The sequence below is a fragment of the Macrosteles quadrilineatus genome, unplaced genomic scaffold, assembly GCF_028750875.1.
Source record: "Macrosteles quadrilineatus isolate MER2022 unplaced genomic scaffold, UCM_ALF_1.0 Scaffold_6__1_contigs__length_79288215, whole genome shotgun sequence".
In the NCBI taxonomy this organism is placed as follows: domain Eukaryota; kingdom Metazoa; phylum Arthropoda; class Insecta; order Hemiptera; family Cicadellidae; genus Macrosteles; species Macrosteles quadrilineatus.
The window spans coordinates 18402419-18410685 of record NW_026542599.1 but is presented as its reverse complement, the minus strand read 5'-3'; positions in this window follow the sequence as shown (position 1 = coordinate 18410685).

Below are 8267 nucleotides of genomic sequence, written 5' to 3'. Positions count from 1 at the left end.
AAAAAATACCCCCGCCACTGCATGCCTGCAGACTAAGTGAATTTCCATTTACCTGGCTGGATTTCTGCTAAAATATTCTCCAAGAATTTTAAGATTTATTTCCTATTCAAATAACATTTTAGTGAGTACATAGGTTTGCTGCTAAAGGAATATATATTGAGGTGTGTTTTTGTTTATTGCAATGATGACAGCTTAGTGTTAAATAAAAAAAATAATTTGGTTAAAATATATACATAAACAAGAAAACTACAACTCCAGTTTTTTTGTTTTTTTTAAGGTTTATTGCGGACATTTTCCATCCCGATGGTAAAAAAAAACAATTCAAGTTGTTATCCAGTTTTTTTTTTATTCTCTATAAGAATAACATGGGCATTTTTAATATTTTTTTATTATCTCCGTAACCGTTGGACATACAACATCACTTCAATATAATAATTTTTAAGCTTTCAAACAGGACCTTAAAAACAAAAAAGTAAATTTAGTCCAGGGTCTAGGTATTACCTTGAGACCTACAGTAATTTACTACCTACAGTAATTTTCCTATATGGGAAATTCGTTCGCTGAAAAAAGGTAAAACGTAAATACTTTGTTTCCGTTGTACAACAAATCAAAATATTTAGATTGCTTGGAACATGTGTAAAAAGTAAACAAATATTTAAATAATTGAAATATTATTGCTTAAATATTTATTTTTCAAAGGTTTGAATAAATTCAACTCGAAGTCATTACTTGTGTGTTTAATGGGGCAGCAATGCGGTTTGGTTGACTGCCAAGATTGTGGCTTATGGGTCTGAAAAGGGTATTTTGGGGCGTTGGGTAGTAAATAATTTATGAAACATCTGAATATTAATACATTCATATAGCTTTGCTTACCTAAGGGCGAAGAGCACTAGACATAATTTTAGTTTTATTTACATACTATTAAACTTTAGAGAGCTATTTATTGTTGTTTAATTGATAAACTATAAAATTAAATTGAAATATTAAGATGTTTAAAAGCTTTATATATTTTTTTTACTAAACATATTAATTGAAAAGAGAAAATGATGAACAACTTTAATTATATACTTTTTTAGCTAGAAACATTCTGATAGGGTTTGTTTGAAAGAGATTTGCTGACTTTATTTTTTCGTAATTAAATAATCCTTACCTAATATCAATCCTAGTACTAAGTAGGCCTACTTCTATTACTTTTACTAATTTGTAAGTCCACAATATATATTCGTATATATACTGCATAAAACATGTTCAACATAATTTTTATTTATAATAATAATGTTAAACATAGTGTAATTTACACAACCCCACGGTAAATGTACTGGGTTAATGGCCCTGGAACATTGTTTTTAAACATAACTCTTAAGACAAAATCTTGTACTCTACAAGCACTTATCAATATATAAAGTTTATTTTCTTATAAATTCATTATTATATTATAACTTTTTTAGACAATACTTTATTTTTATGTTAGCCTAATCGTTTTGAATTACCATGTTGTTCATCCTGGTGCAGGAATTATATATTTTATTGACACATTGTTGTAGACTGACCCTGAACTAGTAAGAAAATATACATGTTGTTCACTTTGATCGTGGTATAAGTAAAACATGCTGTACACTATTACTCTTGAAGGTAGTTATTAGGTAATGTGTCAATTGTCAAATCTGTACAATGTAATAATTGTTATGTTTATGATTTTTTTTTATATACATTAAGCTGAAGACGCATCTAACTAACTCCAATCTATTAACAGAAACATTAAAAATGATGCAGGGATGAATAAAACTGCATCATGTTCATAGATAAGGAATCGAGTAGATAAATTTTAGAAATAAAGTTTTGTTTACAAGCGGTTGGAAAGACTATCATTAAATAACTGAGGCACTCTTTAAAATAGTTGCTTATTAAACTATTACCTGAGTAAATTATTACTATAACAACTGTTTATGCATAAATATTAAATATTTCACCAAACTTAATCATAAGTTACCAATATTCCACGTGATACATTACGGAAGCAAGTCAAGTTTCTGTTACCAGCAAATATCATAAGATATAAATTCCTGGAAAAGCTTATGGTTTAAATTGCAGTAACCAATTAAGTGTACGAAGTGATAAATTAATTTAACCACTAATTTCTATTACTAAGTTTTACATGTGTCAACAGTGAGTAAAGAGTCTGGGTTAATAGAAACTATATATAAAATTTTCAAAATTCCCTGTACAAATGCAAAAAATGAGGTTTTATCAATTTAAATGAACCATGGTGGCTGTTTAGTCCTGGACAATTTATATTTATTAGAGAATGTATTTGAAATGTATAAATAATAAATTTTGATGTAAGTTTAGTGCAAGTTAAGTATAGATAAACTCATCGCTTCAAACTCAAATTAAATTAAATTTGAGGCAGGATATAGTATGATCATAAATGTTCTAGTGTATATTCTTACCCTACACATAATTTTCTAGGTTAGCTAGATCAATCTGATATAGGTATTTTCACAAAAGTGGAAGAGTTTCCTGGTAAGGCTGCGCTCTACTGTTAGTTATATTTGTGGCGAAAACGACAGTTGTTCGTTTATTTACGTAGTACTTAACAAGTTTTATATTTGTTATGGAAAGTCTCCGAAGATGTTCTTACCTTACAATGCATATCATAAGCAATTTCCTGTCAATTGGGTCTATCTTATTATTTTGGTGTATTACTGATATTTTACACATTGGTTAGGAACAAATTGTTGACTGTCATTTTAATTAAGACCTACCCAAAATAGAAAAAAAATGTTTCTGTGAAAATAAAAATGCAATAATACTATTGATTTTTAAAGAATAATACAGTCAGCTAGAAAGATGAAAAACACTGACGGTGGGGCGACGTAGCCACCCTTTAGTTAAACATCCAAGTACCTAATATACTTTGTTAGATCAAAAAGAAAAGAATTAAAATCAGAATAACTATACACTTATACTCCTACCGACACAATATGTAAATGGTGAAAGAGGTAAACGATTACTCATTGAAATGACATATCATTTTTTTAAAAGCTACTTTAACTAAACATAGCGGCCTGATTAATCTTTTTCAAATATAAATTATGGTTATTGAATTTATGGTTTTATTTATAAGATATAAATATTTAATTAAAACAAAATAAGTAAATAAAATATACTTGAAATGAATGTATATTAACTAAATTACAAACAAATAATTTAATTCAATTTTAAGTTCGCTCTTCCAGCACAGCTTCGATTTTATCAAGTTAAAAATTGCCCAACATATTGAGTAAAGCCATTAACATGAATGCTCCATTTGAGCACAGCTTTTACCAATTCTAGTAATTTATACGCAACCCAACAACTATTAACGATGGTGCTGCACAAAACATAAACTGTGAATTGCAATGTGGAATTGTTTAGGTTCTATGGCGACAGTTTGTTTTGGCAAATGAATCGTTTGTTAGATCATTTCAAGCTTTTAAGGTTTAAACGTTTTAAAATAGCTACAGAATACTAATTGGATTGATACAACTTTATGGTTATACAAACTAGTATTATTTCTTCAATATTTGTCAAACGCATTATCAAATAAACTATAAACTTGGAAAATTTTTAAAACACGCTTGGCTCTTATAATCTGACACTCTAAGATTTTATCACCTTTGTTGTTTGAGATGACAAAAATATTTTTGGAGTAGTTTTAGCTCTGAAAAGTTTTCTTACGTTGCTCCCTGATAAAAAATTCTAAATCCATTTAAAATTTCTTTTATAACTATGTGCTTTGGCCTGAAATCGTTTTTTTAGAGTACTTTATGCTGGGCCTAGAGGTTTTAGTCTTATTCCCAAGATAAACGTCATTGGTGATTAGCACAAATGTAACCTGGGACCTTGGAAACCGACGTCTTGAGCTAAAAAGATGAAATACACTTGTATTGCTGTTTACGTTAATCAGGACTCTAGATTTCTTTTTTTTTTTTTTTTGGATGGCCTTGGAAAAGTTTAGTTTGGTAAAAATTAATTGAAGGGCAACCGTTCACCAAGCAAAAACACAATCCGTCTGCACTAAAGTCTAGCAGACGTGAGCAGTAAGGTAATAAAGTGTGTTGTCTCTAATGCATGGCCTTTGGGTCTTGGTTTATATCGCTACTGGGAGCGGTGGTTTAAGGAGGGGTATTTATTTATACCCTTCTCTCTGAATTATATATGAACTACTTACTATAACATAGCTTTGAATAAAATATGTTTCTAATGTTTTTTTATCCATATTTAGTTTTCTTCCTCAAAATAACAACGAAGTTAGAGTATTAAATAGGTAAGAACTGATCTGGAAGGTTTAGAATTGCTATAAATATGTTAATGTCCAATATTCTAATTGATTGTTTGAATTGTGTCAAATGAGTTGTTCGAATGAATTTGTTAATACTTAAGTGATGGTTAATACAGTTGAACAGGAATAATATTGGTGCACTATATATATACAATATGAATCGTCTTTAAATTGCATTACAATAAAATGTACACAGTATTTAGATGAAAGAAATGAAAAATGACTTTATTTAAGGGGCGAAGTTTGGACTAGCAAGTCCTCTCTACCACTTAACCTCTAAAACATAAATAAACTATCCACTTTATAAATAAAATTAAATAATCTAAGGTACCATATTATAAAAATATTTAAATTAAATTTAAACCCAAAAAGTCCATTCACACAAGCCGCCAACAACCCGCCACACCAGTGCCAGAGACTCACTCATGCCTGCTACTCAAAATCATAGATTTTATCTCTGCACCAAACCCTTCACGGTTATCTATTGATTTTATATGGTCAGGAAGAAAATTCCACATTCGAATTGCAGATACTAAGAAAGATTTATTAAAAACTGTTGACCGGTGAATTGGTGTAGATAAAAGAAGAGAGCTTCTATGAGGGGAACGGGTACTGATGTCAGAAATGAAATGGAAGTTATAAATAATTAGGAATTTTACTGTTGATTAGATTAGATGTTGTTGATTAGATCAATGTCTTGTGAATCATCGGGAAGTAATTTCTTGCTGAAACGATATCTCGTCTTACCTGCGAGTTAATTAAGTTACCTTATTAAACTTTGCCTGATTGAGATATGTCAGGGTTAAGGTTTGGAGAATAATCCATTAATAAATCAACTTTGTGAAAGGGTTAGGCTTATACCATTTATTGTTGAATTTTCGCTAAATATCAATATCACTTTGGAATATAATTACGGTGTTATATTTTGTCATGTTATGGTAGTGAAAAAGACAAATGGAAGAAACTATTTAGAAAATTACATTATAGTTTTACCTGAGATTACAAAAATACGGCAAATAACACTTGTAACAAATATAATTAAACTGTTTACTCACAAGAAGGTAAATACACAAAAAAAAATAGTGGTGATCGATTTTGGATCGGACACTCCAATCACCATCATCGTCTGATGATGATATTTATTTACTATCTTGTGAGTAAACACTATATGTGTAAATATTTCTATTAAGAGTGTTATTTGACGTATTTTTGTAGTTTTATGTATTTAAATGACACGTACGATGTTTATAAACATCTTACTTATATTACATAAGTTTTATGATGTTTTATATTTTATGAGTTTTAAACAGACAAACAGTTATATATTCAAAATACTTTAAAAGTTTTCGAATTTTACAAAGCATTATAATACTTGTAAGGTGGAAGATAAATGACTCTCTTTGGTAGCAAAATAGCCACAACCTTGGTTTCAGAAGCTTGTTTACACCCATTAATCCATCCTTTAAAGAGTAAGGGCTCCTTTGTTATATAAAAATTATATTTACAGTTGGCATTCATATTACAATACTATTCTCCTTATCGACTACAATAACCTAAATAAACAATAACCTACAATAAACAATTTCATGTGCATATTAAAATGAATACAATCCTAAATATATATTTGTTTAATTATGCTTTGCTAGTGGGTTTTTTTTCTTATTTTCCCCTTACAATTTAAACCCAATAGATTATTTATTTTAGTGAGATTAATTCTTTAAATACTCTTTTATAAATTTCACACATTTATAAGTATATCTTTACTAACAAATAAGTATAAAAATACCAAGAGTCTTGTTTGTATATAATATTAATTCAGTGTATTTAATCTAAGAATGTATACTGTTTACTCACATATAGTTAACACATCAGTGTTTAACCCTCTTTTGAAAGTTGTATTCATAATATATATTACAACCTAATTAAGAATATAAAATTTGAATATTTATTAGTTTCCCATTTTTCATTATCGTCCCTTTACTCTAGAACTGCAACCGATGTTTTTTTTTGTTCTGTTATGGTGATAGCCCAGTAAAGCCAGGTGATATGTAATGTTTCATGGACAATACACAGAGCAAATAAATTTCATCACACTGGACAGTCATTACTCCATTTATAGTTCTTGAAACTATTGTATCACTTTTGTTTTGTTACTAACCCAAAGTCACGAATAAATAAATCAATATAGAATGTTGTTTTATGTCTTTTTCTTGACACTTGATTATTTTTTTATATGTAAAACTAAAACTAAATATAAACCTCAAATTAAGAATTGTTTCTAATATATTTCAATCAAATATTTTTCTTTCTGGTTCATTGCTAACAGATGGGATACAAAATGTATTGTTACCGTGCTTTCCGTATATATGTATCAAAAAGGCATACAAACTTAAATAATGTATTATTAATAACTGAAAATCGTTTCATAGTAATGAGGTTAGGCCCTATTAGTAGGAACTAACCACTTGCGAACACGAGCAGAAATGCTTGAATCGGAAATGACATATTTTGCGCACTGTAGCAGTGTAGACATTTCCATACAGTAGTAGTCCATTGTCTGTGGTAGTAGCAGGTAAAAGATATTTTTTAAATTTTAATCCCAGTTCATCTTCGTAAGTTTTGATAATATTTTAAAAATATAACTGCAGCATTAAAATTCAATAGTGTATGGTTATTATTGTATTGTAATTATCATTATTATAATTACAGTTTCAGACAGGTCAGAAACGTAAGTCAGGCAGCATTAGTCAATGTTTGAATGCTTAATTCTCCCATGAAACAAGAAAATTAAGATTGATCAATATACTTCATTGCAGACCACCCGGCTGACACTGTTTCCAATGGCATTACTTTAGTTAATCATCTTCACTATTCACTCAGTTCAGCGATAACAGCTGTAGCTTACGTAAACATGATAATATTACTTTTATAAGTGAATACGGGACCATAAGCTTCTTTGTAATTAATTGTAATTAATAATACGACAAATAATTTAGTTATTTTCGTTTATGATTACGTATAAAATGTACACACTATATGAAAATGAAAACTTACTATTAAGTTTATAACGCAAGTTTCCTTAAAGACAATTTTATCTTTACCTGGAAGTCTCCGTTTGAACTTTTCAAAGATAAATTCAACGCAAAGAAATACTTTTGATATTAATTTACACTCCAGCAAATCCTGTTTAAGTGTGGATGCCCTTGCTTATTCCACCGTAATTTACAATTCAAAGAGTAACTATGGTGTACGTATTACTATAAAGGAAACTCAAAGCTATTTTTGTACAAAGCTTTGTCTTTTGAAATATTAAAAGTTACCAAAGAGGTAACAATGGAAAACGTTTAACTGTGTCTCAACTGTTATATCTTACTTTATACAATATGATATGATACGGACAATACATATTACAAAATGGAAGGTATCCTATCTTATGTATTAATGGCATTAGGTTCATTTCTTTAGGTACAATAATAAAAATATATTTCTACACGTTTCAAAGAAATATTACACGATTAAACATTGTCGCAGTCGTAAGTGAGCCTCTGGTGCTGGTATGACGGGTTTTTGACGGCTTGTGAGAAAGAAAATTTTAGAGTTAGTAAATTTAATTTCTTCATGTTTACAATATGCTACTTTAGATTATTTAAGTTTATTTGTAAGGTGGATATATTTATTTATGTTTTCGAGGTTAAATGGTAGAGATGACTTACTAAAAACTAACTTCTCCTCATAAATATAGTGATTTTTCTCTTCATTTTATTTTTCATTTAATTTCATTTCATTGTTAACTAAACTAAGAATAGACCAAGCAGTCTGGTACGTGAATTTTGAGTCTTATTTCAGACCTGCTCTATGAAGTAATATTTATATCTCTATATTTATCCCTCTAAATGGATCTTAACTTGTGTACATTAACTATTATAAATTACAAAAGCGAACA